The sequence below is a fragment of the Nomascus leucogenys genome, chromosome 16 (assembly GCF_006542625.1).
Source record: "Nomascus leucogenys isolate Asia chromosome 16, Asia_NLE_v1, whole genome shotgun sequence".
NCBI lineage: Eukaryota > Metazoa > Chordata > Mammalia > Primates > Hylobatidae > Nomascus > Nomascus leucogenys.
The window spans coordinates 76,996,519-77,018,647 of record NC_044396.1 but is presented as its reverse complement, the minus strand read 5'-3'; the positions used below and the strand labels follow the sequence as shown (position 1 = coordinate 77,018,647).

General features: G+C 43.3%; 1 long non-coding RNA gene across 1 annotated transcript; it reads right to left on the bottom strand.

Moving 5' to 3' along the window:
• Window positions 1–7,396: 7,396 nt before the first annotated feature.
• LOC100585434 lies at window positions 7,397–14,138 on the bottom strand. The gene is made up of 4 exons (XR_121039.4): window positions 13,368–14,138; window positions 10,370–12,827; window positions 9,947–10,051; window positions 7,397–7,646 (listed from the first exon to the last, which is right to left on the bottom strand). It is a non-coding gene; the product is annotated as an uncharacterized LOC100585434 (long non-coding RNA).
• Between the last annotated feature and the right edge of the window lie 7,991 nt (window positions 14,139–22,129).

Below are 22,129 nucleotides of genomic sequence, written 5' to 3'. Positions count from 1 at the left end.
CAGCCCCATGGCAGTGTGTCTTCCACTGCACCTGAATGCAGCACTCCGTGATGGGTCATAAGTAGAGTGACCATGTGATTTATCACTGAAAACAGGACCCTTTGGAGACTGAAAGAGGCTCCATGAATAATTATGCTGAGACAATAACTGGAAACCAGGACTGTCCTGTGACTACTTAGATGAATGGTTGCCTTCATCACAGGGCAGAAGCAGAGGGAACCTGCACACCCCCCTGCTCATCTGCTGCAGCAGGGAGAACCCTGTCATGGCTCAGAGCCAGACATCTCTTTCCTTTCGCAGGAGACATAAATCTTTATCTCTTTTTTTGAAAGCAAGTGGCCTTTCAGTCTTGAGTGACAAAGGTCAATGAACAGATGTGGTTGGGAGTAGTGCAGCCACGAGGAGCCAGTTCTCCCCCTTTGCTCTGTGCCACTGTGTCTGACCAGTTTGGACCCCAAAGCTCCAAAAATATAGCTAGTACTTGGAAGATACAACCAAGAGTAAAGGAAGGAAAAATGACTCATCTCCTGAAGAATGGAGAATGAGGCTGATGAGAGCTGTCAGAGAAGACAACCTGAGCAACTTAGCTCTGACAGCTGGGCAGCAAGCAGATTGGGTGTCACCATCAGTCTGGAGGCCTCTGCTGGGAAAGGCAAATTTTATCATGTGGATGAGGTCATGAGGCTTCCTAGAGAGGGGCATAGACTACCCCCACCCTGGCTAGCTAGACCATTTGTCTTCTGGTCAACACCAATATGCTAGTGGTGACTGCAATATCTGTTATGGCAAACACCTGCTCCTGGATATAGTTGCTGCCATAGAAGGGCAGGATGAAATGATTAGTAATTATATTTTTTCTTTCTTTCTTTATTATTATTTTTTATTACAGATGGGGTCTCACTACATTGACCAGGCTTGTCTTGAACTCCTAGTCTCAAGCAATCCTCCTGTCTTGGCCTCCCAAAGTGCTAGGATTACAGAGCTGAGCCACTGCACCCACCAAAATCTTTTCTTTTTTTTTTTTTTTTTCTGAGACTGAGTCTTGCTCTGTTGCCCAGGCTGGAGTGCAGTGGTGCCATCTCAGCTCACCACAACCTCTGCCTCACTGGTTCAAGTGATTCCCCTGCCTCAGCCTCCCAAGTGGCTTGGATTATATGTGCATGCCACCACACCCAGCTAATTTTTCTGTATTTTTAATAGAGATGGGGTTTCACCATATTGGCCAGGCTGGTCTTGAACTCCTGACCTCAAGTGATCTGCCTGCCTTGGCCTCCCAAAATGCTGGGATTACAAGCATGAGCCTCTGCACCTGGCCTATATTTCTTTTTCATTTTTTGAAACAGGGTCTTACCCTGTTGCCCAGACTGGAGTGCAGCGGCACAATCATGACTCACTGCAGCCTTGATCTCCTGGGCTCAAGTGATTCTCCCACCACAGCATCCAGAGTAGCTGAGACTACAGGTGCACATCACCACACCTGGCTTATTAAAAAAAAAAAAGAATAGAAATGAGGTCTTCCTATGTTGCCCAAGGCTAGTCTTGAGCTCTAATGATATTTCTAATAATAGCATTTACAATTGCAGAATGCTTTATTATTTTTAATGTTTTTACCACTGCTTTAAGTTCCATATAAAGTGCTTAAAGTGGTGTCTGCCTGATGTAAGAAGTGCTATGTATTTTCTGTTATTATTGCTATTATTATTTCATTTGACTCTCACAAATAGCCTACAAAATAGGTTGGACAGATATGACAGAGAAAGAAACCAAGCATAGATTGACCAAGTTTATTTTTCATCACTACTCAGCCAATCTCTTTCAACAGCATGACTCTGGTCATATCTTCAATCCTGTGATCTCAGTCTATATTGCAAGACAACAGACACGCCAGGAGCATTTGGATTCTTGGAACTCTGAAGCAAGTTTGCCTGCTGCCACAAGCTCATGGGTTTCCTAAGGTTGCAGTGTGACTGGGTGATTGGTTGTATCATTGTGTGTTGTGCCCTGTCTGACTTTTATCACCAGTGCAGTAGAAGCAATATCCCATCACAGACCCCACCTTATTGAGCCCTCTCTCTACAGTTGTCTTAGCAAAGAACCCAAGGGACCCAAAGGCATCAGTCAGAACACATTTTTGCTGCATTTCCAAGAAAATGCTCATAACTCAATGGACGAAGAAAGAATTGTCCTCTCTTAGTGACCTAGGGCATTGCTGATTAGCTTTCTGCATTTGAAGTCGAGAAGTGAAATCAACACAAAAGCAAGTTGAAGTTGTTTCCAGTGTACATATAGACAGTTTGCCAAAATCATGCCCTTAGAGTAAAAGAAGAATCAGAAGGAAAGGTCACTGTGGGTTCACCCACGGAGAAAGATGATACCTGAGTGGGGTTAATTCAATATTGTGGGCCAGCTCAAAGTCAAAGCCATTTGCGAATTAGACATGGACACCACAGTGGTGGGTGTTTGTGTTTGACTCTGATGACATCAAAAAGCAGGTGACATCTTGCTTTGGGTGTCTCTGGAAAGACCCAGACTGTGGGCCTGGAGGTAAACCTTCACTGGTATTAAAGGTGCATCTGAAATTATGAAGAGTTTCATCTGGGAACTGCTATAAGCAGAGTCGGTGATCTTGACACACCCATGTAGGGAGATGTGCAGCTAGCAAGGTCTCTTCGTGGAGTGCTAAAAATTGAGAGACAAAGGAAATCAAGACTATGCATCAGCCCACCAGAGGGAGTTGACATTGCCAGAGAGCATTGCTGATATCCCTGGGCTGAGAGCTGTTCTTATTCAGGACTATTTAGAAAGCGAATTTTAAAATTGTGCTATTTTTACTGCTAAAACAATTAGAAAATCCAAGAAAAAGATTGTATCCAAAATTTCATCAGTTATCGCAGCAAGTATTATTTTCTTTTTGTTTCCTCTAATTTTTATTTATTTGCATACAAGTTTTTTTGTTTTGTTTTGTTTTGTTTTTCTTTTTGTTTTGAGATGGAGTTTCGCTCTTGCTGCCCAGGCTGGAGTGCAATGGCACGATCTTGGCTCACTACAACCTCTGCCTCCCGGGTTCAAGCAATTCTTCTGCCTCAGCCTCCCCAGTAGCTGGGATTACAGGTACCCACCATCATGCCTGACTAATTTTTGTATTTTTTTTGGTGGAGACAGGGTTTCACCATGTTGGTCAGGCTGGTCTCGAACTCATGACCTCAAGTGATCCACCCGCCTCGGCCTCCCAAAGTGCTGGGATTAAAGGCGTGAGTGACCATGCCCGGCCACATACAAGCTTTTTTTTTTTTTTTAATTATTTTATTTTATTTATTTTTGAGATGGAGTTTCGCTCTTGTTGCCCAGGCTGGAGTGCAATGGCACAATCTCAGCTCACTGCAACCTCTGCCTCCCGGGTTCAAGCAATTCTCCTGCCTCAGCCTTCCTTGTAGCTGGGATTACAGGCACCCACCATCATGCCTGGCTAATTTTCGTATTTTTTTTTAGACACGGGGTTTCACCATGTTGGTCAGGCTGGTCTCGAACTGCCGACCTCAAGTGATCCACCTGCCTTGGCCTCCCAAAGTGCTGGGACTAAAGGTGTGAGTCACCATGCCCAGCCCCATACATGTTTTTTTTTTTTAAAAAAGCAATTTTATTTTATTTATTTATTTATTTTTGAGATGGAGTCTCACTCTGTCACCCAGGCTGGAATGCACTCTCAGTCACTGGGTTCAAGCAATTCTCCTGCCTCAGCCTCCTGAGTAGCTGGGATTACAGGCATGCACCACCACACCTGGCTACTTTTTGTATTTTTAGTAGAGACAAGGTTTTGCCATGTTGGCCAGGCTGGTCTCGAACTCCCGACCTCAAGTGATCTGCCTGCCTCAAACTCCCAAAGTGTTAGGATTACAGGCACGAGCCACTGTGCCTGGCCTGCATACCAGTTTTTAATATAGTTGTAGTCAAACTATATAGAATATTGTGTTATACCAGTGGCTGTCAACCAAAGGGAAATTTCCTCCCTGGGAACATTTGGCAATGTGTGGAGACATTTTTGGTCATCACAGCTAAGGGAGTGAAAGGAGGGAGGTGGCATGTGATATGGCATCTAATGGATGGAGACCAGGGATGCTGCTAAACATCCTGCAATGCACAACATAGCTCCCTACAACAAAGAAGTATCTGGTCCAAAATGCCAGTAGTGCTGACATTCAGAAACTCTGTATTGTATTACACTTTTAAGAACTAATTTTACTTAATATACAGTGTTCAATATTCCTACGTTGCCTTTGAATTAATTTAATCTGTGTATTAGGTTGTATATCATGCATACTGAATGAAACTTAATGAGTGTATAATATTCCATTGAGTTAATATTAAATAATTTACATAACTATCCCCTTTAGTATTCTGTTGACCAAAGCAGTCACAAATCAGGCCACATTCAAGGGAGCAAAGGAGTAAACTGCCACCCTGGCTTGTGTGGATACAGGGAGAAGAAATTTATGCTGGTCAGCCATCTTGGAGACAAGCTACCATAATTATTTATCTTTGTATGACTTTTCAAAAATTTTTCTATGTAACCAAAATATAACCATTAAAATCAGGAAATTAACATTGATACTAACTACAATCTAATCCTCAGAACCCATTCAAGTTTTGCCAGAGATTCCAACAAAAGAATCCAGTTCAAAACCACACATTGCATTTAATTGTCAAGGCTATTTAGTGTTCTTTAGCTTGGAAAAGTCCCTTTGTCTTCCCTTAAATGACCTTGACAACTTTGATGATAGCTGACCAGTTATTACGTAGAATGTCCCTCAATCTGAGTTTCTTACAATGTCTCTGATGTTTTCTTAAGTTATGTATCTTGGGTGGAAATACCACAGAAGCGTTGTGTTCTTCTCATTGATACTACTGGCTGAGGCATAATTTACCTCTGTCTCACTGCTGTTGATATTCAGTTAGATCACTTGATTAGGGTGGTATCCACTAGGCTCCTCCTAGCAGAGAACTAGGAATAACTTCCAAATTGCTCTTTAACCCTTTGTAATTAATAAGTGTTTTGTGCAGAGTTATTTTGAAATAGATATGCTATTCCTCATCAAACTTTCAATTTATTCACCTATTTCTATCTTTATGGACTTATACCTTCCTATTTTATTCAAAGGGATTGCATTAGTTTTCTATTGCTGCTGAGATAAATCACAAATTTAGTGGCTTAAAACAACATAAGTGCATTATCTAACAGTTCTTTATGTCAGGAGTCTGACACAGGACTCACTGGGCTAAAAATCAAGGTGTTGACAGGGTGACATTACTTCCTGGAGGCTCTAGGGGTGAATTCATTTTATTGCCTTTTCTGTCTTTTAGAGGCCACTCACATTCCTTGTCTCCTGGATCCCTTCCTCCATTTGGAAGCCAGCAACACAGGTTGAGTCCTTCTCATGCTTCCATCTCTCTGGTTCTCTGTAGTCAGGAAGGATTTCTATTTTTAAGGACTCATGTGATTACACTGGGCCTGTCTAGATAATCTGTATTAGTCAGTGTTCTCTAGAGGAACAGGACTAAAAGGATAGATGTATATATAAAAGGGAGTTTATTAGGAGTATTGACTCACACAGTGACAAGTTGAAGTCCCACAATAGGCTGTCTGCAAGCTGAGGAGCAAGCAAGGAAGCCAGTTCGAGTCTCAAAACCTCAAAAGTAGAGAAGCCAACAGTGCAGCCTTCCGTCTGTGCAGAAGGCCTGAGAGGCCCTGGCAAAGCACTGGTGTAAGCCCAAGAGTCCGAAAGCTGAAGAACTTGGAGTCTAATGTTCAAGGGCAGGAAGCATCCAGCAAGGGAGAAAGAGGAAGGCTGGAAGATCCAGCCAGTCTAGTCCTTCCAGGCTCTTCTGCCTGCTTTATTCTAGCCGTGGGGGCATCTGCTTAGATGGTGCCCATCCATATTGAGGGTAGGTCTGCCTCTCCCAGTCCACTGACTTAAATGTTAACCTCCTTTGGCAACACCTTTACAGATACACCCAAGAACAATACTTTGCATCCTTCAGTCCAATCAAGTTGACACTCAATATTAGCTATCACATAATCCAAGATAATCTTTCTATCTTTGGGTCTCTAATCAAATCTGCAAATTCCCTTTTCCCATGCAAGATTCCATGTTCATAGATTCCACTGATTCAGGCATAGACATCTTTGTAGGCCATTATTCTGCCTACCACAAGGATTATAATCCCTTATATTAATTATTTTGATGGTCAAATTATCTCCAATTGGCTATTTGAAGTATCTACAAGTTAGCTTCTGGGTCCTTTTGATATGACTCCATAGTCTTTGAGAGCTTCCTTGCTTTCTGGCACAAAAATATCTTTTAGATTCATCCTGTACTTTTTAGTCCAAACCCTAGAATCAGTCATTTCTCCAAAGAACCTTGATTCCTTTTAGTGGAGAATGGTATTTAGAAGCCAAAGTCAACACTTTATTATACAATTGGCTTTGTGTTAGATGATTTTGCTCAACTTTGGCTAATGTAAGTTTTCTGAGCATGTTTAAGATAGGCTAGGCTAAGCTATGATGTTTGGTAGGTCAGATGTATTAAATGCATTTTCAACTTATGATAATTTCAATTTACAAAGGTTTATCAGGATATAATCCCATCACAAACAGCATCTGTAATGTCTTTTTCAGCTAATTTTAACATCTGTGTCAGTTTCTGGATTGGTTTTGATTGACCCATTTATCTCCTTACTCTGGAGCAGATCTTTTTGATTCTTTGCATGCATTGTAATTTTTTATTGGCTGACATATACTTTAAACATTATCTTGTTGGGGCCTGGATATTTTTGTATTCTGATAAATATTTTTGAGTTTTGTTCTAGAACTCAAATTATTAATACTTGGAAATAAGTTGATCCTTTCAGGTCTTGCTTTTAAGATTTGATAGGTTGCCAGGAGCAGTGGCTCACACCTGTAATCCCAGCACTTTGGGAGGCCGAGGCAGGCAGATTGCCTGAGGTTGGGAGTTCGAGACCAGACTGGCCAGCATGGGAAAACCCCATCTCTACTAAAAATACAAAAAGCCTGGCATGGTGGCAGGCACCTGTAATCCAAGCTATTCATGAAGCTGAGGCAAGAGAATTGCTTGAACCCGGGAGGCAGAGTTTGCAGTGGGCCGAGATCACGTCATTGCACTCCAGTTGGGAAACAAGAGCAAAACTGTCTCAAAAAAAAAAAAAAAATTGATAGGTTGAACCAGAGCAGTATTTAGGCTAGGGCTAATTGTTTCCTACTAATGAAGCAAAAATCCTTCTGTGTACTCTACTCAATGCCCTGTGGAACACACAATTTTCCAGTCTGGCATGTGGGAAAAGGCACAATTTCCAGTCATGTGTGAGTGTTGGGTGCTGTTACCTTTAATTGCTTGTGGTTCTTTCTCTGTCTTCCAGTAGTTTCTTATATGTATGCGTTAATCATTACTTAGCTGCATACTCAAGGGAAGCCACCTCCATAATTCTCTGTACATCTCTCTCCCTCTCTGGTACTCTGTCCTTCTTATTTGCAATTTCTGGTTCTCTTCATTTGTTCCTGTGGATTTTGATAACCATCTGGCTTGGTGTCATTGTCCTACTCTGATACAACTTTGCTCTCACCCACTTCTGTGCTGTTATTGGCAAAGTCATATTTCCGTATGTTAGAGTGAAACAATACAATTATCTATGTATCGTTTTATACAATTGTTTTTTAAATCAATTGAAAGAAGAATGGAGAAAGAATATTCGTGGGTACTATCTTTTATAATTGCATAATTACTTTTACTGGTGCTCTTAATGTACATGTGTGTGGATTCAAATAACTTTCTGGGGTCATTTGTTTTCAGCCTAAAGAACTGCCTTTAGTACTCCTTGTAAGATAAATTTACTAGCAATAAATTCTGTTTCTTTTCTAATAGAGAAAAGTCAATTTTTCCTTCATTTTGAAAGCTTTGCTGAATACAAGATTCTTAGTTGACAGTTTTCTTTTTCTTTCAGCACTTTACATCTGTCATCCCACTTCCTTTTGGCTCTATTGTTTCTGATGAAAAATCAGATGTTAATCATATTGAGGTTCTTTTATACGTGATGAGTCATCTTTCTCTTACTGCTTTTAAGATTTTCTCCTTATCATTGGCTTTCAGAATTTTTCTATGCTATATCTGTGTGTGGATCCCTTTGTATTTATTCTACTTGAAGTCTGTTGATTTTCTTGAATGTTTAATTTTTTTTTAAAATCAAATTTGGAAAGTTTTCAGCTATTCTTATTTTTGAACATTTTTTCTATTCGTTTTTCTCTCTCTTTTCCTTCTGATATTTCCATTACTCATATGTTAGCATGCTTTATGGTGTTCCATATTGAGGCTCAGTTCATTTTTCTCTATTTTTTCTCTGTTTTTCAGACAGTATACTCTCTACCAATCTACCTTCAAGTTTGCTAGTTTTTTTCTTCTGCCAATTCAAATCTATTGTTGAGCCACTCTAAAATTTTTATTTTTAAATAAAAAGTTTTTATTTATTTTTCAACTCCAAGATTTTCAATTGGTTTTACTAATTTATATCTCTTTATTGATAGTCTCTATTTGATGTGACATTGTTATTTTACCTATTTAATTATAGTTTCCTTTAGTTCTTTGAACATATTTATAGTGGCTACTTTGAAATCTTCACATACTAAATCCAGTATCTATCTCCCTGCCGCACAGATAATTTCTGCAGCTTGTTTTTTTTCCCCTGTGTACGTGTCACACTTTGCTATTTCTTTGCATGTCTCATAATTTTTTGTTGATAACTGGACATTTCAGATAACATATTATGACAATTCTAGATATTCCCTCCCACCTCACATTTGTTATTTTTTTTGTGACTTACTGAACTATTTAATAAAGTGTATTTTCCCCACAGTGTGACTCCTTTGATGTTGCTCTTCAGACAACTCAGACTTGGGCATGTGCACTGTCATTTTGGGATGACAGTGCTTTTTTTTTCTCCAGGTCTCTATTTGTCTCTTTCTCTTATCACCCCAGTTTTTAGGCTTCACTAATTTCCAGCTGATTGCGCTACTGTTTTTGACAATGCCCTAGGGGCATAAATCACTCAACGATTATCCAATTGATCCAATCAAATTTGGGCTCCTTTGCAGAGGTAGTTTTCAAGGTTAGTGTTTGAGGTTTGTACTGACCCCAGACAGGCTCTTCTTAGCTGTCTCTTCCCCTGATTCTCTCTGGCAAACTATCTGGCCTATGATTTAGCCTACACCTCCCATGGAATACCAGCCTTCTCCTAATTGCTTTCCATCAAAACCTCCAATATTTTTTAGAGGGCTTGTAGACTTGAACTTCCCCACCCTTGGTTTCAGATAAAGTTAGTTCCTAGGGGAGAGCTTCAGAGCTGTTTGATGGGTTAACTCTTACTCTGACAGAAATCTCTGAACCATGGTTCCAGAGTTGGGAGTAGGGACAATGGTGCACTTTTCTTTGAGTGATACCCCTGCTTTAGGATCAGGTACTTCATGGAGGTGCTGGCCTTTGTTCTTATTGGCTTACCTCTCCTGGCATAAAACCTTTGCTTTATGAACAAACTAGGGAGAGAGTAATTGTGATCCTAGTATTTTCAGCACGCTGTACCTGTCTATGAGAAGGGGGGCTAGGAGAAACCAGGGAGCACCAGACCTCTCAGATGCACTCATTTGTAATTAAGTCCCTGCAACAGGTAGCCATGGGCAATGAAAAAATGCTAATGGCTTGCCCATTCAGAGAAGATACCAAAACCCTTGACTGAGAGCATCCTCAAGATCCTATTGACTCTTTCTCTACAGTGTCTCCTTCTTAGCCTCCATCCCAGTCCTGACCCCACCTTCTATTTGAGCCATTACCGCAGCCGTCTACCTACATGCTGCTAATTCCTTAACGATAATAGTTAGTTCACTTACTTAAAATACTCAATCAGGGCTCCTCCAGAAGGTGTGCACACTCAATCTTCATTTATCACTCTTCGTGTTTCATCTCTATTGTTATGCATTTCAATCCCTCTGTGTCTAACAGCACGGAAGATGTAATTATTACCGAGGACTTACTATGTATCAGGCCCCATGCTAAGTGCTTCCCATGCAACAGCTCATTTACTCCTCACAGCAACCCTACGAATTAGGTACTTTCTTCATTTGACAGATTATAAAATGAAAGCTTAGGAAGGTAAAGTAATTAGAACATTTTCTTACAGCTAGAAAATGGTAAAGACTATATTAAAAAGGAAAAGAACACAGAGTTTCTGACCTAAAGCTTGCCATCTAATTGGAATGATAAGACCAATACATGTGAAATAATTAGCAAATGTTGTAAGATGTTGTGCTAACCTGCTTTTTCCCCTTATTATAATTTATTTCCTTGCTTTCCAAATTATAATTGCATCCAGAACAAAGATTTCGTTTCCCACTATTTGTATAATTCAAAACACGTGGTGCTCTGCTGGGCATAAAATGAGTAATCAGTATATTGGTGCCAGAGGACAGTGAGTGTAGGACTGAGCACTTATGGAACAAGTAGAAGGTCTAGAATATTTAGGTTTCATTAAATGCCAGCCAGAAAGAGAATCTGAGACTCAGAGGGGAGGTGATGCATTCAAGGTCACAGAGTTAGAGAAGGATTAGACAGAAACCAGTTCTCCAAACTCCCTGCCCAGTATACCTTCCCCCAGAGCCCACTTAGGTCAGCCCAGGGCATGCGGTATTCACACCATGGTTCTCTAATTTATGGAACTAAAAGGCCCTGCATCCCACATCTCAAAATATACTGCTTTTCTCCTTGTAGCTGACACCTACCTCCAGAGACTTAGCTCAAGAGGAATCCAGAGCTCTCTGGTCCAATGGAGATGCCTCTAGTCCCTGTCACTTTGCACTTTGGGTATTTCTCAACCAGAGAGTCCCGACAGGGACCACCCTCACTGATTTACTTGCCTGCCCTTCCATCAGATGAGAAACTTTCTAAAGTCAGAACCACGGCTCCTGTGACTTGGAGAAATCATTACCTAACACGGTGCCTGGCATGTGACCTCCTAAAAGATGCTTAGTGAATGAATGACTGCAATCTTGGCAACCCATATGTGATGTGGTCAGGATCAACTGTGGCTTCTTGGAGTAAGAGGCAAACTGACTTGAGATGAAGGCTGAGTGCAGCTCACCCATTCAAATCCCGGTTTACAGCTCTGTAATGTTTGGTTAAGTCATTTTTTAAAAAATTCCAGTTTCCTCATCTGTTAAAGTTGGAGTTGATAATACTTACCTAGGGTTTTTTGAGAGTTCAATTATAGAATTAAAGAACTGGTCACATAGGTACTCAATTAATGTTACATTTCATATAGCATCATGGTGACATCATGTGATATCCCAGCTTTGCCACTTTGCAACCACAATGCAAGCTTGCCACTTGGGAACCAGGTGGAAACAGGTGAAATAACACAAGGTGTCCCTTCATTTCACATGTATTTGAGGGTCTCCAGCATGCTGTTCGCTTCTGCGAAGACAACAGTGAATGCAACAGACACAGCTTTGCTCTCTTGTGGAGAGTACAGTCTAGCAGGGGAAGCAGACAATCTAGAGACAAACACATGAGCAAGCCAGACAGTTTCTGAAAGTGGGTAAGAGCTTCAAAGAAAATGAAAGAGGGAAATAGGAAAGAGAATGGCTGGGGTGGTCCAAGAAGGTCTCTTTGAAGGGATGACATTTTAGCTGAGACCCATAATATAAGAGCCAGCCCTATAGATGGGAGTATGCTACGGTGAATGATTAGCCAGTACAAAGCTCCTGAAGCAGACAGACTTGGGGTGTTCAAAGCATGAGAAGAAAACCAGATTGGGTTGGAGCACAAAAGGTGAAGAGTGGCAGAGATGAGGCTGCAGAAGAGCAGAGACCTGATCACGGAGGACCCGGAGACCTGGCTAAGGAGCAAGGAGTCCCGTGAAGCATAATGGGAGGTCACAGAAAGGCTCTGAGCAGGGGGTGATACGCTGTAGTTTGCATGTTGAAAAGATGATCTGGGTGGGTGTCAGGTTAGGAAAAGGCATGGTGGATAAGCCCCATCTTCTGAGCTGGGTCCTGCTACCCCAGGGTGCTTCCAACAGACGTTTAAGTGGGAATCAGGAGCTACAGACAAGGGGCTGCATCTGTAAGAAGCTTCTAGGCTTTTACACTTCCCTATGCTGTTTCTGTAACTCCATATTCTGTAAAATCTTATGCCTCTTGGATTTGTCTTTGGAGAATGGAGCAATAAGGTGGAGCCAAAGATAAGGAATCCAAAGGTGCAGAGTGGGAAGAGGCAGCAGGCCCAAGAGCCAAGGCCCCAGGGAAGCAGCAAAAAAATTGGAAGGAAACCCCAAAAACAGCAGGTCTGGACTTGAGAAGCAGAAAGGCTTATGAAGCAGAAAGAGAGAGAGAAAGAGAGTTTTACACCTCATTATACCCATTTACTTACATAGGCAGCCCCTTTATCACAATGCATTTCATAGCTCAGCTCTTTCAACAGCATCTAATTACATTGCCTAATTACTATGTCTACATCACCTACCAACATTTAACTCTCTCTTCCCTCGTTTCAGCAGAAGAACCCTACATGGACAATGGATTTTTTTTTTTTTGGCAATAGGGAACCAACTCGAGGTATTTAAGATGTGATGATGAAAAGCAGGGTTGGGAAAGATTTTACCCCAGTAGGTTGTAGAAATTTCTGGATGCAGAGAGACCAGCTGGAGAGCAATCCGTTTCAGCCATCCAGGCCCTATGAACTCATGACTTGGGCAGTTGTAAAAAGGAAACCAACCTGAATGCAAAGGGAAGGCAGGTCTGAGAGTCTGTTCTTAATTTTCCTTTTGGTCTTTCTGCCTGGATCTCAGATATTGCTCTGTGAATTTAAAGGGACATTTTGTGTGTGTGTGTCCAAGTTCATGAATGCTGTGCTCAGCATGTGCTATTACTCTGTGAAAGTTATGAAATAATTCTTCAGGAAAGAAATAGGCCATACACTAAGTGGGTGAACAAAAATAGGTCATGGCATGAAGACAGAAGGGCTGCTGGCCAAGGCTGGGGAGCCAGAAGGCAGCCATCTGCTAGGACACAGGGCAGTGCCCATCCTCACTGCTCGGTCCCTGCCATGAACCTGTGATAGGACAATTGTGCTGAACATGGTCACTGCTTCTTACCTCGTTGGGAAAGCAACATCCTTCTGTTGCTTAGCCACCTTAAAATGTAGAATTCCATCTCAGTGTTCAAGTGTTGGCTTACTAGCTCTGTAATGTTTGGTAAGTCAATTTTTCTGAATCCCAGTTTTTTCACTTGTGAAATAGGAGATGATAATGCTTACCCAGGGTTTTTTGAGAGTTCAGTCACAGAATTAAGAGAATCAAACACGTAGGTGCTCGATTAATGTTCCTTTCCATATAGCAGTGTGGTGACATCGTGGGATACCCCAGTTCTGCCACTCTGTAACCACCCAGAAAGCTTGCCACTTGAGCGAGCTCTGTAACACCTGCATGCCTCAGTTTCCCTATCAACAATATGGGAACAATCACAGTCTAAACCATGTCATGGAGTTGTTAGGAGAAGTAAAGGAGTTCCACATGGGAAGTGCTGAGAGCAGGACTGGCACACAGCCACCTAAGGGATTATATTGTCTTCTTCTTCTTGTTCTCAGACTGCTGGACACACTTCACACCCATGTTTCAAAGAATGAAATCACTTGACAATGTTCAGGTAGAAACAAGCCATGCAGTTCCCTTTGTCTTTGCACTTCTAGTACAGACGGGGTTTCGCCATGCTAGCCAGGCTGATCTCGAACTCCTGACCTCAGGTGATCCACCCGCCTTGGCCTCCCAAAGTGCTGGGATTACAGACATGAGCCACTGCGCCTGGCCTCCACATCTTTTTCCTTGGGGCCCAAACTAAGGCAAGCAGCCTCTATCTAAAATATGCGGATCTCATGACAGTTTCCCTAACCCTAATGACAGTTTCCAGAGAGAGAGTGGAAATTGGCAATAGCTCTTCAAAGCTTCTACTAGTATGCTGCACATGTCACTTCTGCTCACATTTCATTGGCTGGAGCAAGTCATATGGTCAGGTATGACATCAGCAGGGCAGCCTTGGGCAGTTAACAGTTAACAGTGGGCAGTTAACAGTTAACAGTTGGCAGTTAACAGTCGGGAGGTTAAAACACAATCATGGTGCTATAAAAGAGTGAAGGAGCCGGCATTACGCACAGACAGCCCGCAGAAGGGCAGCAACATTTTGGAGCTCCTTTTAGTTCTCTTTATTGATATATTTTAATTGAACCCAGATTTTTTTTTTTTCTGTCTAGCCCTTAGAGACAAGCTCTGCCAGAGCTCATACAGCAGAGAGAAGGTCTTGAGATTAGTGATACTCAGCATTTCTGACACTGGAGACCTGCATAAAAATGTAACAAACTGGGAAGCAGTTTTCATGACAACCATTTTCATTGCATAGATGTTACCAAGAGTTTGGGGGTGTTTTTAAGGAAAAGCCATTAGGCTGGAAGTCAGACACACCTGGGTTTGAGATCGGCTCTGATACTTAGTACCTGCGTGGTTTTGAGGAATCATTTGGCCTCTTTTCAGGTTTTAGATCCTTCATCTGTAAAATGAGGATGGTTGTGAGAAAGGGAAATTGCTCTGTAAACAGTGAAGCACTATTCAAATGCTCAGGCTTTGTAAAAGATTGATGGAAAATGTCATAAGAAGTGGGCAGTTCTGGTTTTCTTCCTTTGCTATAGGAAGCTGGCACGCACAAGAAAGTTTATTGACAGCAGCTGAGATGTGCTGAAGCTGGTAATTATCTTCAAGACAGGCTGAGTTTTGATTGTATGTAAGGGTGCCTGGTAGACCTATCAATCAGACATGTGCCTTGATGTAATGCTGACAGTCTATTTACACAGAGGCAGCTGTGATATTATCAAAGAATGAAAGGCATGCTGAAGGTCTAAGTTGTTGTAGGATGGTAAAAATCTGGTGTGAACATGAGCGAAAGAGTTTCTGAATTTTCATTGTGATCCAGCATTTTAGAGATGTATGAAAACAGCAATGGTTGAATTCAACCCCTTCTCTGCATGGATAAGGAAACTGACACCCATTAATGTCTGAGTGGTTATTAACGCAGAGAGAAAAACTCACTGGTACCTGTCTTTTATGAATGTGCTAACTCATTAACCTATAAACACTTCTTCTAATATTTAGCATTTAACAATTCTAAATATTTATTCACTATTTACACATAATCAGCAAAAGCACAAAATTTCACATTAAATCTCCCCAGACATTTAAGCATTCATTACAAATTTGTAATCAAGCTCCTAGATAAACAAATAATTAAAACTATGAATCTAATAAATCAGATTTGTTGGCATGCTCTAAACACCTTAAGAAGTGACAATACATGCACAGAATGTCACTTTGATTACAGAAATTATTATACTATGGGAAAATGGCTTGCTGAGACCCTGAAGAGCCAGAGAGAAGATACTGCTCGCACATGTGAAGGATACACACTCTGTTTTCTCCTCCTTCTGTATGAGAGAGCCTGCTGATGTTGTGTGGCTCAAAAAGTACGAGGAGGTCTATGAGCATATTTTCAATTAAGTGCATGAGTTGTCGGCATAAATTCTTTCTGAAATGATCATGCAATTCCATAGCAAAACCAGGCTATAGTATAGTGGAAATGAGCACCTTAGTTCTGTTACTCTCCTACTCCAAGGTCTGTATTTCCGAAGGGAGCACACTTGTTTTGGGAATTCTGGGAGCCAAGGGCTGGCTGCACTGTGAATGTGTTTTGCTGCTCCAGGTTCTTATGGCCCCAGATTTCTGATCATATTCTGCATCCTTGGCTAATTCTCTCAGGAATTTTACAGTGAAAAGGAGAACAAGAGTGAGAACACGAGAATAAGATCAAGAAAGGTCTCTTCTCACCAGTGCTATAATCCACCTGAAAAGCTGTAGCCACTTGCACTACTAAAACCAGTCATAAAAGTGCTAATACAGTACACTATGAATTTAAATTTGTGTCTTTATTCTCTTCATTCTAATTGTTACTGTTTAATGTTATAGCTTCCCAAGGTTATTAGTGTTATACCTTTCCAGTATCACAGTAATTTTTATAGGATATAATTTGTATACTTTCCCAGACAGAGTTGCTGAATTTACAAAAGCCTCCAAAGGGGGAAAAAATTAGGACTTCAGAACAGCTGAGTTTATAGGCTCAGGAGTTTTGACACAGAACTGGCCATTCCTGGGACTGTCCTTGTCTGTGTGGTTGAAGATGGGCACGAGCACCTCAGAATTCCAGCAGCAGGGTGGGAGAGGAAGCGGAAGGGAAGAAACGCCTTTTTCTTTAACAAGCGTGACCCAGAAGTTTCCCCTCTCTCTTCTGCTCATTTTTATCTGGGAACTTGGTCACACCCAGCAGCAAGGGAGGCTGGAAATATGCTGCCCATGCCCAGACCAAAAATGGGGTGTCTTTTTAGTCTAAAAGGAGGGAGGAACTAGCACTGAGTGACATCTAACAGTGTCTGCCGCTGTCCATACTTTTGGCCACCAAATATTTGTGGGTCCTCCTCACAGACACATCTACCCTCTCTCTGAGAGAGACAAGGCCCAAATGCCTCGATTCCGTGCAAAGATCAGGAGCACCTGCAGGAAAAGCACTCGGGACCAGGAGGAGCTCCTGGAGAAACTGGATCACTCTGTCACCCCCAAGCTCTCCCTTGCCCCATACATAACACTGGTTCTGTATAGGAAAATTGCAATAACGTTCTCCATTCTGAAAAAAGATAAGAAAACACATATAAGTTACTCAGGTCCATAATCAATGCTCAAATCTTGCTGAGCAGGAGCTAAAAAGTCTTTTTTCTGTGTTAGCAGGCAAATCTCTCAGTCAGCCCATCTGGCAACCCTGGTTGTACTTTCCAGGAGAGCCTCCCTTGGCTGATATGCTCCAGAAGATTCTCTCCTGTCCATCTGAAGCAGGCATTTAGGCGATGGCCCTGGGAAGGGTGGGGAGGGGCTGCAGAGCTTTTATAGTTCCTTCCCTCAGGCGCATGGTTGAGGCCCCGGCGGCCTCCTGGCTCCAGGGCTTTGACAAGTCAGACTTAGAGTTTCCTGGGCAGTAAAATTCCCTAAGAAACCCACGTAGGCTTTAAGAATATTTGCTTCCGGTCCAGTTCATGCACAAATAACTAAAGACAAAATCTGGTTTGGCATGCTTTTAGCCTAAAAACTTTATTTACTGACGTGCACGCTCTGCTTAGCCCCAGTGTCTCAATTTAAATGCAAATGTCCTGAGTCTATCTGAAGAAACAGGCTTGAGTGAGAGGAAACATCCTTGAGTTGATCTTTGCTGCTGTCTGTTACTTGACAGTGAGCTCTGGATAGCGGTGCTTGAGGAAAGCTTGAGGACAAAGTCTGAGCTTTTGCTAACTCTTTGGAGCTTCCTTGAGGACTCAAATGGTGTCATGAGTTCTCTCTCTCTGTCTCTGCATCTCTTGGCTGTGCTGTCCTCTGGATCTCAGGCAGGCTTCATCAATATTCCTAGGCCTACAGAAGTCCTTTCTATATCTGATTTTCCAGGAAGCCACACATAATCTCCTCTAGCATCCATATATAAAGGATTAGAAAAGTTCCCAGTTGGCCCAGTTGACATCCGATACCCACCTGAATCAGTCATTAGGCCCAGGGGATGGAGTTCTTTGGCTAGCCTGGGACATCTGCCCATCACAGCATGGAGCGTCACGATAAGGGATCTGACTGGGACCACATAAAGTACGTGAGAGGTGGCCCTCTTTTTCCTCCCACAAGAAGTGGAGGGAGGTGCTGTCAGACAAAAGGGGAGGAAAATGAAAGGCATCCGAGACATCTGGCCACCAGCAGGGGCCACGGTGCTCTCAGGGTCTGGAAGGCTTAGTAAAGATGGGTGGAACTCTGCAGTAGTAGTTAATAAGGTTTGCTAAAACCTGGGCCATCTCTCTGCAAGTGTCCTTATGTTAGTTCAGATGCCCGGAGCAGGCCAGGGTGGAGGCCACATGGAGAAAAAGCAGCATGTCTTCTGCAGAACTCAGCTAAGTCTAGTCCGAGCCTGGTGCACGCCTGCCTCTGGTCCTGCCCCTGCTAGATAAAGCTCAGAACGAAACGTCTTTCTCCTCCCTCTCCTCTTTCTCTTTGCCTTCTCTCCAAAAGAACCTCCCGCCGGCATCCTTGGCCTGATCTGGCCCTTCCACTGGCCTCTGAGTGTGGAGTGAGACAGAGCTGAAATAGAGGAGCCGGGCTTGGCTGGAAGCGAGGAGGGTGGAAGTGAAGTCCTTCACCGCTGGTGGGAGGTAGGTGAGGGCAGAGGCCAGTCACCTCCTATACCAGCCTCACTGGCCAAATTGGTCAGCGGGGAATGTAGTCTCAGCCTGTCTTCTTTACCTTCATCACCTTTGTGAGTGTGTGGGCCCACAGAGCAACTAGGGAAATCTAACCTAACAGCAGGACTCTAACACTCGCAGGTGTGTCCTGGCCTGCAGCCCCCTCCTCCTTGTCCACAGGCCCTCCATTCCCCCACCACGATCCTGCCTCAAAGTCCCAACTCGCTCTCCTTCACCCATGAATCCATCCCTAGAACTTTCTGAGCATGGGCGCTGTGCCCACAAGGCTGCTTGTCCCCACATGTTTGAGAAGCTGCCAGGATGACGAAGCACTCAGGCAACATTTGTTCCTTTGAAATTGTGCACCTCCATCCCAGCGTCCTTCCTGTGCCCCCACCTTCCCTGAGTTCCTGGAGCAACAGCTTCCTGATGTTTCCATCTCATTGTCCCACTCTGGCTGCAGGGTGATGGAGTAGCAAGTGGAGTGGCCCTGAGGGATGGTTTCCTGCCCCTGATGCCTCTCCCTCAGCAGCAGCTGCAGGCAGCACTTCCCGGAGCACAGGGACCTCAAGCTCAGTCTTCTCTAGTGCAGACATTGCTGGAAATTTCCCTCTCAGCTACCTGATGCTGCCCACTCACTCATACCACCCTCGGGGGAAATGAAAGTGTGTCTGTAAATCAGGAGAACCTGAAGAGAGTTCTGAAAGCCTCTTGATGATCTAGAAGGGTTGATAAGCTAATGTCAGGTGGCCAGTGGGTTGGGAATTTTCCATTCCTTGTTGTTTCTGGAGTCAGAAGCCCTGTTTGAGCCATTGGTGGGGAGGCTGGGACCTGCTCCATTATCCACCACTTCACTGTGGTTGGTTGTATTCTCCAGTGTCGGCCACAACAGTATGTCCCCTCCTGCATAGCTTCCTGAACTGTGACCTTGCCACTCTTGCATCATGAGGTGGTGCCTGTTTTGCCACCCCCTAAAGCTGGGCAGGCCTTGGGATTGCTGGGCAGGCCCTGGAAGTGATGCTGTGCTACTTCCAGGCAGAGACTTTCATGGGCCCGGTGGCTTTGCTTTCTGCCTCTTGGAAGCCAGCTACCATGAAGGAAGTTTGTCTATATCCTGAGACCACTATGCTGTGAGCAGCCCATGAACCCACCGGGGAGGTCTTGCAGGAGGAAATGGCCCATGGAGAGAGAGAGAGGCCAAGGATCACAAGGCACCAGACCCAGAACATTTAATATTACAGAATTTTAACAATTTCTCTTTTTGAATGCCAACCACATGCCAGGCACTGTCATTGTGTTACACTGGTAAACTGTCCTTGGGTGGCCCAACCTCCAAATGGCTCCCAGCAATATTTGTCTCCTGGTATTCATGCCCTTATATGGTTTCCTCCTATCTGAATCAGGATCAGCCTGAGTAACCAATCAAATGTGGAGGGAGTGACGATATATGACTTTTGCCATGTGGCATAAGACTAGATCATCAAGGCAGTTTCAGCTTTCTTCACAGTATTTTGGATTGCTTGCTCTAAGGAAAGCCAGCTGCCATATCAAGAAAGCCGTCCGTAGAGCTCCATCAAAGGGCCAGCAGAAAGGCCCACTTGGGCAGCACCAGTCAGCCATGTGAGTGAGCCACCTTGGAATTGGATCCTCCAGGATCTGCCAAGCTTTCAGGGGACTGTAGCCCAAGCTAGCCTCTGAGGTGCAACCTCAAAGAGACCCTGAGCCAGAACTGCCCAACTGACCCGCTCCTGAACTCCTGATCTACAGACGCCTTGACCATTGTTCAGAACCACTAAGTTTTGGGGTGAGTTGTAATGCAGCAAGAGATAAATGATGCAATCCTGTTGTCATGGAGTTTACATTCTAGTGAAAGAGATGAAATAGAATTTTTGTTGCTGTTGTTGTTTATTCAACACCACCACTTACTGCTGTGTAACTGGTGTGAGAATTCAGCAGCAAACAAGACATTAGACAGAGTCCCTGCACCCATGATGTTTAAGTTTTAGTGATGGAAACAGGAGATAAAGCAAACAAGTAAATTATATAAAATGCTAGCCCAGAAGTACTAAGAATAAAGGAAAACTGAGCAAGTTGGATAAAAGGGCCCTTACTGCGAGTCAGACCGCCTATTTTGTACTAAGCGATTTTCTCCTTTGTCTCAATTAGTACTCTACAATTTTTTTGAGGTTAGTAGTTTATTTCCATTTTACAGGTGAGGAAATTGAAGATTAGAAAAGTTAAACTAAGCAGCCAGTGCCACACAGTTGGTACTGAGCTTAGCCAGAGTGTAACCCAGGCCGCTAGGACTCCAAAGTTAGTGTTCTTTGCTGAACACCAACCAGACTGATCATTAGAGATTTCAGTTACAGCCCTCACCCTGGGGCTCGCCCTTTGGCACAGCCCATACGTGGCATTGACTAGGTGCTCGTAACACATTGGCAGAATGAAGGCACCAAAATCGCCTTCAGGCTGGAACGCCAGGGGCTGGCAGGGATGCCTAGGCCTCTACTTTCTCTAACTCTGGAAAATGCCAGGCTACATTAGTCCTATACACAGGCCTCGCGGGCTGGGAATATACACCCAGGTCCCTAAACCTTAGCTGCCCTAGTTGTCTATAAACAGCAATGCCCACTCCCCGCAAGCTCCCTTTCTGCCTTTCTATGTCCACTTTATTTGCACTACATTGAAGGAGCTACAGCTTTTCCAGTTAGGCTCAGCTCACCGCCCCTCCCTGTCTATCCTCGAATCTGGAGTGCCTCTTGGCTCCTGTTATTTATTTATTCTTTTCTTCTTTTGCCTTCCTTTCTTGTGCCAAGACCACTAGATGGAGATATATAAATACTTACTGAACGCTTACTATGAATGCCAGGCACCATTCTAAGTGCCTTTCCTGCATGATTTCATTGAATCCTCATGACAACCCTTTGTGGAGGTCCATTATATTCCTGACAGAGCTTAAGGCTCAAGGTCGTTCAGCTACTAGGTGGCAGAGCTGGGATTCAAACCCACATCTCTTTGAGTTCAGACTTCATTTGTTAGCTAAGATCACACACTGAGCTGGAAGAACTTTGAAGATGGGTGATTTCCAAGATCATCTTGTCCATTTTATTTTTTTTGCCCCTGGGCAGGGCTGAAGCCAGGTTATCAGCAGAATATTATAACTAGACATCTTCATTTAGCGCAAGAGAAAAGAAGAAAAATAAAACCCATCCCTTCATAGCTCATTGCAGCATGTACAAGGATTTGTAGGTTTAATACTCTTACTAATGTCTGGCCCAAATCATTGATTTGCTAACTGTTTAAGTGCCTACTATGTGCTAAGCTCTACTGTGTGCTGTGATAGACTTGGACCAGAGTTGTCATAGAAGTACAGAGAGAAGCACTGAACAGACTGGCAAGTCAGGGATGCCCACCAGGTGATGCTAAGCTGGACTCTGGAAGTCTTAGAGGTGCCAGGCAGTGAGGGGGGCCATCCAGACAGATGGAACAACATGTGCAAAGTCAGGGGGTGTGGCTGAGGACAGCTTGCTCCAGCATATGGCTTGTTCAGCTTATGAGAAGTGTTAGGGAGGAGTGAATAAAGGGATTAAGAGATGGGTAGGAGCCAGATCAGTGCCAAGGGAAGGAATTTGCTCTATATCTGGAAACCAATGCAGAACGATTTAAGGGTTTTAGGCAAGGCACTGATATAATCAAATTTGCATAATAGATTATTTCAT